The following is a 10,776-nucleotide window of genomic DNA, read 5'->3' as shown; positions in this document are numbered from 1 at the left end:
ACAAGTGAACACTACGATATCATACCTCCTATTCTGGGCCATCATTCAAAAGAAGGTGATGTATGCAGAATCTGTGTGTTCTAAAGTGGGGATTTGGACAAGTGTTTCCTCTGTAGTCGAAGCCTATTATTGTGGCCTAGGAAAAAGATAAAAATACTTTTGTTGAACTTGGCTTAACGAAAGATGCAGTGTTTAATATTGTAGAAAGAATAAATGGAAAATTCAGACAGTTACCCGAAGACTAATCCAGGACCAAGCTTGGGATGAGTAACATGTTTCTTGAGTTGTTGGATCAACTGAATTAACACGTGTAGGAGGCGCTGTTCCACCTGATGAGTCTATTTACGAGAGATGAAAACCCAGTATCACTTAGGAATAAGCCAATGTACTTGAACCAATATTTGGTGAAATGATCCACAACAAAAGATACATAGTTAATAGAATAAAATCACTGGACTTATATAGTTATGTTTATATATATATAAATTTTTCTTACACCACAAGCCCAGTTGCAGTTGATGATCTGAACACACTTGCTTGTCAATGGGTTAACCGACAGTGGGGATTGCTGCAGGAGTACACAAAGGTCGATGGAAGTCACTGGTAGAGCAATAAGATTTGAAACTGTATAAACCAAGACAAACCTTATCACATGTTTGTAACGTTCTTTGCTTCCTGTCACCAACCTTATATTGAAAATAGCGCCACTAAGTATATCTTTTCAATAAGAATTTTCTCGCATAGTCTTTGGAGTTAAAGTCAAACAAAATCATACAAGTTGCTTCTCTAACACTAATTATTTAAAAACGCATTTTAATGAAATCGTTTATACATAATACACAAATAATACAGTATTTACTACTCATTTGTAAATTTAATGTTTTAATTTCTTCTGCGCAATAGCAGTTAACCTTTTGTGTTCCTTAGAAATGTCACCTGTTGTGAAAAAAAATTCAATGTTGGCATAAGGACATGCTTTAAGATGTACTACTAACATTTTCTTATTTGGTTGGATTTTGAAGCTCTTAATACCTCATGTTTTTCTTTTCTTTTGGGAAACTTAAAGATATAACTTGTTACATATCTCCATCACACGGTTTTCGAGTTATTAGCGTTACACAATCAATAACAGCCACCTGGATAACGTTTCAATAAAGATAAAACTGTCAGCCGTTTTGTGTGATATTTTCACATGCCTCTTTTTATGTCAATGCTTCATGAATAGACATGCATCCGCTAAGATTTTAGCTACAGAGCAGCATGACGCATTTTGTGAGTTCTTTTAGAATAAAAATGTAATTTTATGATATTAATTTGTCTAGTAACTTCATGTATACTATTGTTTGGATGCTAATCCCTTGGCAGATGAACGGTAAGTTTACGGAATTACAACACTACAACCTGGGATTCGATTCCCACAAATAGCTCATTGTGTAGCTTTGCGCTAAAAAAATAAAACAACAGCCATTTAGATGTGATTATAATAAACAAAATGACATCTGGCCGTAAAGTGAATGACATTTATTGCTAATGATATCTTACAGTTAATATAAGAAACGGATATTTTACATTTAATAGATACATAAAATCTTTCGTAATAATCAAAACAACGATTATTATATTTCAGGAAACATTTTGGAATTATACATATTTATATCTGAATTACGTTGATGGTATTAACTGATTCTATTAAGTAACAAATAGAGGATTGATCCTGCCAATACCTCACAAACTTATAAGGATGAAAATAATTTATTTGTCCCTCATACTTATCTTAGTATTTACAACATTTGAATATATATATATATTTATTTAAACTAATACATTGTTTATCCACTACATATTTTTAAAATTCATTTTTCTCTCCTTCTTTAGCTGTCTATTTATATATAAGAGTGAACTCTGCAATACCACACTTACCTCTCATCAACCTTATTTCTTAAAGTATCAAAGTTCAGTTATGTTTGAACACGCTGTTTTTAGTTCACTTTTACCCGCTTTGAGACAGTATCTTACAGAAAGTGGCGTCTTTCTAGTCACTGTCAATTTTATTCTGTTTCTATGTTCTCATATATCTCTTTGGCTAGAGCAACGTGTAACTTGATATTTTGAGGCTGCTGACCCAATATTCACCAGGAAGAGAAGAATAGTTGTCATATACAATAAATTTAATTTGACTGGTGGAGAGTACAAAGAATGACGCTTAAGAACAGGAAGTATTGAAGCATTTACTGTAGTTTCAGATTTTGTGAAGCCTAGTCTGGGCCTTCAAGTCATATTCTAAATAACAGAAAAGAGAAAGAGCAGAGCTTGAGTCCGGAAGAAGTAGTTTTTTAAAGAAAGCTCTAATCAATCTATTCAAGGGTTTGTGTGTATTGTCCTTTTCTGCTTCTATTAATAAATGTATCTCCAACTTCTATTTCGTCTACACGGAACACTCTGGTCATAACAGCTCATATCACATATTTAAATGACTAATACTTACCTCTTAACAGTTTTTTTCCTCTTGTTGTTGCGGAGTTTACTTATTTGTGCTAGTTCATTAAGTTCAGATGATACATGTATGAGAATATAAAAAACGGCATGTATATTCTGGCCCAGTAATGTGTAAGATTGAGTTTAAAATCAAGTTTTACCAAGGGAATAATTACATAATTTTATCTATTTTGCTTGGCATGAGGGAGGTGAGGACTAGAAATAACTATTTTATTAAATTCAATTTTTTTATTAAAAGTGGAATGCAACTATTTTTATGATCTCGCTAAATTTTAACCAGTTTTTTTCGTCAAATAACCTTTTTCTGTAACTCGACATAATTTGTAACTTAATCTAAATCTTAATTACTCTTTGTGCTTTTTTTTCCTGTAAAGGAAACGGAAGAGCAAACTTTATTTTCTATTTTCTCTCGTTTCTTTACGAGAAGAAGATATTTTTTTTTATTCTGAGTAGAAAGTGTTTAAAAAGAAACATACTACTGTAACAAAATCGACATTTACGTACGTGAGAATACGTACATTTACGTATGCCGTGAAATATAAATATATTGTTACAGATATACGAGTCATACAACACTAGTATCCAATGCATGATGCTGTATTATAAAAATTGATTTGTTTTTAATTTCGCGCAAAGCTACACGAGGGCTATCTGCGCTAGCCGTTCCTAATTTAGCAGTGTAAGATTAAAAGGAAAGAAGCTAGTCATCATCACTCACCACCAACTCTTGGGCTACACTTTTACCAATGAATAATGAGATTGACTGTCACATTATAACGCCCTGACGGCTGAAAGTGCGATCATATTTGGTGTTACAGGGATTCAGACCTGCGACTCTCAGATTACGAGTCGAGTGCCATAACCACCTGGCCATGCCGGGCCGTATTAACAAGAATCTGTGTTACAATGTCACATATTCTTCTTATTAACACGTCTTCTTTATCGTAATTCTATATATGTATATCCCAGCAACACAATGCGGTCATCCTGTGGTTATATCGTTTCTGGGAACGCAACTTCTTCGTGTGGTTACAAATATATCAGCAACATATCAATTCTCCATGGAGAACTCAGCAGCTTTACGTGTTATATATACAAGCCATGATTTTAAAATGATCATATAAACAACGATAAAATCCGTTTAGTATCACATTTGTTTATTTTATTTATATATACTTCTAGATCTGGATACTTATGATTTTATTTTAAATGTAACTCTTAACAAGTATTTTTGGTAATATATAAAACATATAGACGATGAAATGAAAATTATATATAAACTTAATAAATTAGAAAAAAAAAAAACAACATATTTATTTAGACTACAGATGTTTTAAACACAGTCATCTCAGCTAGGTCCTGAATGGCCAGGTGGTTAGGACGCTCGACTCATAACCTGAGGGCCATGGGTTCGAATCCCTGTCACATCAAATATGCTCATCCTTTCAACCGTAGAAACGTTATAACGTTATAGTCAATCTCACTATTCATTTGTAAAAGTGTAGCCCAAGAGTTGGTGATGAATGGTGATGACTAGCTTCCTTCCTTTTAGTCTTACATTACTAAATTAGGGACAGCTAGCGCAGACAGCCATCGTGTAGCTTTACGCGAAATTCAAAAACAACGAAACAAATTATCTTAACAAATCCATAAACATTTTTCTATAAGGGTTTCTGCACGAATTCCACGCCTAAAGCAAGTTCCTCTTAATATAAGCCCTCTGTAAGCAAAAGCCTCGCTGTAACATTACTTGCATACAGCAGCTACTTTCAGTTAATTAATAAAACAGTTAAACTGAAGAATTGTGATAAATTTTTAAGTGTAATAAATGTAATGAAACTTATCTTTTAATATGATCTTAACTCAATTTAGTTATTCTCTGTGGTATTTTAAACTAATAGAATATAAAACACGCCAATATAATTTTGTTTTGACTGTAGACTCCTGTAACTAGTGTATATTTTTGATACTTAGCTAAAGACCTGATGATAGATGTCTTACAGTTAAAGAAAGTGGATCTAAAATGACACATCAGACTTGAAAACTTTAATGGATTAACGAATAGAATTTTATTATTGACATTTTTAGTAACTTTTTGATATTTAATCACATTTAAGTCTAAATATGTGTGTTTGTGTGTACGTATATGATTTTAAATTTTTATATTTCTTCAGAAGTTCAGCGAAAACTTATTTGAGCTTCGACATTATACACGCATTGTTGGTTGATTTGAATTTATATGATTGTGTTTGTTTGTAATTAGGCACAAAGTTACACATGAGCGATCTGTATTGTGCCCATCTGAAGTATCAAAACCCAGTTTTTAAAGTTATAAGCCTCCACACTTGCCGAGACTGAATACAAGCATTTGAAGTAGATCTCTTCCCTAAAACTAAGCATAGGTATAGTTTATACTCTGTAACTGTAGCTTTAATACTGTTCTCAGTGATTACGTTCTTATAACAACAAAGGTCAATTACACTGACAAATCATAAACCGTTGTTTAGGAACAATTTTTTCCCAGTTCGCTGTCACTTTTCTAATAAAATAAATATGTAAAATTACGTTAAAAAAAAGTTACTGGTAAAATCTTCTTTATTGGACTGTACAGGAACATCAGATAATTCATTAGCTTGTATAATCTTGTTAAATGGATGGTCACCTGAGGCTATTATTGTATGAGTGTGACCGATTTTAGTTATCAGAAACGATAAAACAACAATTATCAGCTATTTGAACAGATAGTAGAAGGTTTAATACCTGCTAACTTTTTTTTTTTTTTTTTTTTTACAAATACGTTTTCTAGTATAAGCCATTACCTTTCTACCTTCATTTGAGTTGAAGCTGCTATGGTTACCATTTTATAAACCAATAAGCTTTGAATAACGTTCTTCTCTTATGAAGAATGAAGAAAGCTAATCGAATGTACTAAGTCCCTAAATCTTATTAGTTCCACAAATGCTTTGAAACTTTTATATAATTACATAAGCACAAGTTCGCCTACAAAAATAATAATAAATAAACAGTAAGAATATTAAACCAGAAATATCTTTTTCAAGAAGCACATCTATTTATCATTAAAATACGTTTAAGAAAAACCAAAATACATGTATATACATATGTATGATATAAATTGAAATTTTGTTTACTGTATAAATATATATACCACGTAACTGTTTCTAAGATACGTAATAATGAATAATTTATAAGTTAGGAATGTCAAATAAGATAATTCCCAAAGAAAATACTAGAAAAAGAAACATGTTATAACGAAACAAACTGAAAATGTCGATCTCCATAAAGGTGTATGAATAAAACATACGTCAGAGTTTATTTGTTTGTTTTTTTAATTTTGCACAAAAATACACGAGGGCTATCTGCGCTAGCCGTCCCTAATTTTGCAGTGAAACACTAGAGGGAAGACAGCTAGTCATTACCACCTACCACCAACTCTTGGGCTACTCTTTTACCAACGAATAATGGGGATTGACCGTCACATTATAAAGTCCCTACAGCTGAAAGGACGAGCATGTTTGATGTAATAGGGGATTCGAACCCGCGACCCTCGGATTACGAGTCGAGTGCCTTATCCACCTGGCCCGTAGTTAGAGAAGGTCAGTTTTAATTTTCGTGATCATACATATGATATGTTTTGTAAGGAAGGTGGTTTACAGCATATGTGAATTTAATTATGATGCATTGTGATAGGTATAAAACAGATTATCTGGTAAAAATGGCAGCTTTTCTGACCTGAAAAATCTTGTTTGGCATTCAGAGGCTTAAAACAATAATTTAACTTCGGAGAAGGGCATGTACACTTATAACTTATTGTTCATTACTTTGATTTGTAACGCGAAACATTAAAACAGTTATGTTTTGTATTATTTTTGTATTAAAATTATATACATATAATAGAAATATACTTGTAAATGAACACACACATAACAAAATTTTAAGTAAATACGTTGTGAGTGGCATTTTTAATACAAATATAAAAAATCATATTTTGATAGGAAACATTTTACAAACTTACCGTGTTTGTTGTTGTTGTTTTCTGTGCTTTGTTAAAACCGTAGATTTTTTGGATGAAAAGAACTAACATTTTCTTTCTGTATTTCTGCGAAGTATTCTTCCATGTGGCATACAAGGATGTCTCTTTTTATTTTTATTTTTGGCTTCAAGCAGGCGATTCTCCACTGAATAACAACTTAAGTGGTTCCTGGGCGAATTCTTTGATGTGAAGATTCGTTTGAGCAGTTCGTCCTTCATCATGTACTGGACAAAAACAGGACCAACAATCACCATTTTTTTAAATTTTTTTCCTTTTATGTTTTTGGCTTAAAACACAACCAGCCTCACTGAAACAGTATGATATAATAAATATATCTGACATGTGTCTCAGTGGATATTCAGAGATACTAGTTACCACTTCTTTACTTCCTTATTTATATAATTGGATGCGAGAATGGAAATAAAAACGAGTGGTTCCGTCACTTGATGTCTAGAAGCTAATAAAAATTTCACTCAAGCACGATTGACTGCTATTCCCAGATCCGTGAGGTCTGTTTTAAGCACGCTGCTCATTAATTGAAATAAAAAGTAAAATAATTTTAAATTATGTGAGATTAGCAAAAATAAGTTTATTATTATTGTTTTTTAATTCGATAAGGAGAAAACTTGATATATTAGATAACAAGTTTCCTGTCCCTTTACCGTTAGTCATAAATGAATATTAAGAATTATATGCTTATCCATGAAATCCTTAACTTTGGTGTTATATTTTCCGAGCAATGACGCACTCGACTGCTATATAACACTTAAAATGGAACATTTTCAGGTTTCCTTTAGTTACTGCACCTTACATTAATAGACGTAACTTTCCTTTAAAGAGAAATAATAACATAAATTGTATATAAGAAGGCTTACATATCTGAAAAAAATTATTCACTAATAACTACTAATAAATAGACGAAAAACTCATTATTTGAACGAAACAATTTTACAAAATTTACTTGAATTTGAGGCAAACATTTTTGAATGCTTAAGAATGTATTAAAGAATACATACAAGCTTTTCCATTATAGTAGTAATTAATTGTAACAGTATTTAAAGAAAACAAATATTGAATTATATATGTTTAAATCAAAGTGTTTATTCATCACATAATAGCCTATAAACTTTTTTTATACATTTGTTTGTTTATTTTGAAGTTCACACAAAGCTACACGAGGGCTATCTGCGGTAGCCGTCCCTAGTTTAGGAGTATGAGAGTAGAAGTTTGTCATAATTGCCCACTACCTACTCTTAGGTTGCTCTTTTACTAACAAATAGTGGGATTGATCGTCACATTATATCGTTCTACGGCTGAAAGTACACTTAGTGCGATGAGGACTCAAACTTGCGATCCTCAGATTAGCAGTCGAAAGCCATAACTATCTAGCCATGCCTGGCCCTGTTCTTTTTTATTTTATATATATATATGAAATACTGCAAATAAAAATGACTATTGAATTGATAATTTATATTGGTATTGTAATTTCTCTTGCGTCATTTAATCTAGTGTTCAAGCACTATAACTAAGCGGATCGATAAATATTTGCCATATGGAATGAACCACAGGAAATAAAAATTAGTACAACTTAATTAAGGAGAATAACACTGAGGTGAAAATATAAAAGAGGAAAATATTAACATAACCGTTACTTTTAAAATACTTATTAAAATTATCTTCCCAATATGTGTATAATAAGTTAATTCCCGTTTATTAGTATATATGTATGTTTTAATTTATCAAAAGTTTATAGCATTAATTCAAATAATAATATTAAGTGTTCTTTTGAATATTTTTAATGATGTAAAATTAAGAAAGAGAGAAAGAAGAAAAATTGATGCACGTGTATATAAACCATATATGATTCGGTATAAACACTATCAGTCAACGAAAGAGAACTGTGTTGTAAGTATCTGGTAATGATGCTTTTGGGTTTGTAGATTGATCATAGTACATAGGAACATCATATAACACTGGTGTTATCGAAGATAGTCCAACACATACACAGAAAGTGGTCTGGTTGAAAGTTAGCACGTGACAGTCGACTTAATCATAGAGCGTTAAAGAGAAGTTAGATTGGCTTCTGCTATAGTCCGAATTAATTTTCTACTCTTGTAAGCTTAAAACATCTCTCGTTAACTACACTGAGTACACAACAGATGTTTCAACGCAAGAGCTAAGCAAGTTGACTTTCATATCCTTTTGTCGATCTGTCGTACTTAACGGGTAATTATTACAGCAGTAATTTTGTAGCCTTTACTGAGGATTACTTTGCCAACTAGCTTTTGCTCAGCACAGCTTTGGCCTAGCTAAGTTGGATTCGTGAAATTAAATTGATCGCTCAGCTGTGTGCAACCAACTTGATTACAAGTGACGTAAACACGAACGATGATCCGATTTTAGTACGCAGAATCTCCATGCGTTGCTAAAGTTCAACGCAATTTTGCATAGACGACTGGACTGTTTAGACAAGAAACTAGCAGCTCTTACATTCTAAACCAAAAGGCCTTAGCAACTAGGACTACACTGTAAGATAACAGACAATACTTGCCCGTCAGATAACACTGACGGATGGATCATAATTTGTTTTGTTTATAAGTTGTCAGAATGACGAAAAGGAGAGGAAATAGGTCGTGTATGTTTCACTTTACACTACTAACACACTTGAAACCATCATTATGTGTCCGCTATTATGCATTGTTTAACATGCTTTGTTGAATACTTTATTTCGCTATCATAATTTTAAATTATTAGGGATTAATTTTCATCCCCGTTTTGTTTACAATATATCACAATCTTGCATTAAATTATTCCAAGTTATTATCGAAAATATATTTGTTCACCAGTTAGTGTTATATATCTTTATAAAATATTCTTCAGATTTATTTTAATGATGTGTGACATTAATTTAACAATCCTTAATAAATATCACCGTAAGGTAATCTAGTAGTTACAAATAGTAAATCTATTTGTATTCAGCAGGATGGCAATGATTGTATAATACTCTATATTCTAAACGTTGCTGGCCTGATAATACCTTAATTTGGTAGAAAATGTGTACGCTAGGTGGTCATGGTATTAACATTTTTACAATTTTGTTTAATAACGTACTACTTCAACTAAATGAAGTCAGTAAAAAAAATCTGTGGTGTCTGAAGCTGTGTCAGTAGATGGTAATTATATCAATATTATTGTTCAATAACTGGAAGTATTTATTAAAAGTCAGTGACCTAACAAGACCTTATGACGTTTGAGTCTACGTCCACTATATGGTTATGATGAAAATGTTTAATAACATGTTCTGTCTACTGAAAGTTAGTGGGTAACAAGATTTAGGTTGATTAAAACTGTGTCCACTAATTGCTTATGATATCAAAATTATTGTTCAATAATATGATGTACGTACTAAATTCAGGCCTTGTGCTCATTGAATTTCTATCAACCATTTGATCGTGATATGATTTTTTTTATATAATATTATACATCTAAACTTAACTGTGCTGATGAAAGCTCGCATTGATCAAGTTTACAAGTTGTCCCAGTGTGAATTTAGATACTTAATAATTATTCTCAAGCTGATTGTAGTAGTAATTAACTTTTTTGTCAAATCAGAAATTGCATCTATCTAACTCGATGTTAAGAGAGTGTTTGCGACTAGAACTAATTATAAAGTAACACATGTGATTCTTTCAACTTGGCACATTCTTGTAGATACGATTGGTTTCTAGATTTCCTTCTGCTCATAACTACAAAATGTTGTTGTGAAGAAAGCTTGACATCTGAAAAATACTAAGCATTTTAAAGAAACAAACAGATAAAACAGAAGAGAGCAATACAAATGAAAAGATCTGGTGTCGGTTTAAAAACCGGTATTATTATATTATCAAAATTTCCTATAAATTAGATATAAAAATAAATCTACCAGTTCTTGTAAACTCGTATTATTCAACCTAGTGGTGAAAAAGGAAAACTTTTAATTTTTTTTTCTGTTTCAAGTTCAACTCGGTCATAAATCCCAACAAAGGCTTAACTATACACAAAACATCCTTCTTAGTCTTTCTCAGTTTATTGTAACAAGCACGATGAGGAGTTCTTGCTACAGATACGAAAGTTTCAGATACCAGTAGATTTTCTCTGTCTCTTACGTTTTGTTGGCATCTAAAGATGAATGACGCTTAGTCAACAACCACAGATTGTATTGTATACGTGCGCTAATTTTGTTCATGAAT

This window comes from Tachypleus tridentatus, chromosome 8 (genome assembly GCF_004210375.1).
Source record: "Tachypleus tridentatus isolate NWPU-2018 chromosome 8, ASM421037v1, whole genome shotgun sequence".
In the NCBI taxonomy this organism is placed as follows: domain Eukaryota; kingdom Metazoa; phylum Arthropoda; class Merostomata; order Xiphosura; family Limulidae; genus Tachypleus; species Tachypleus tridentatus.
This window is presented reverse-complemented; position numbering follows the sequence as displayed.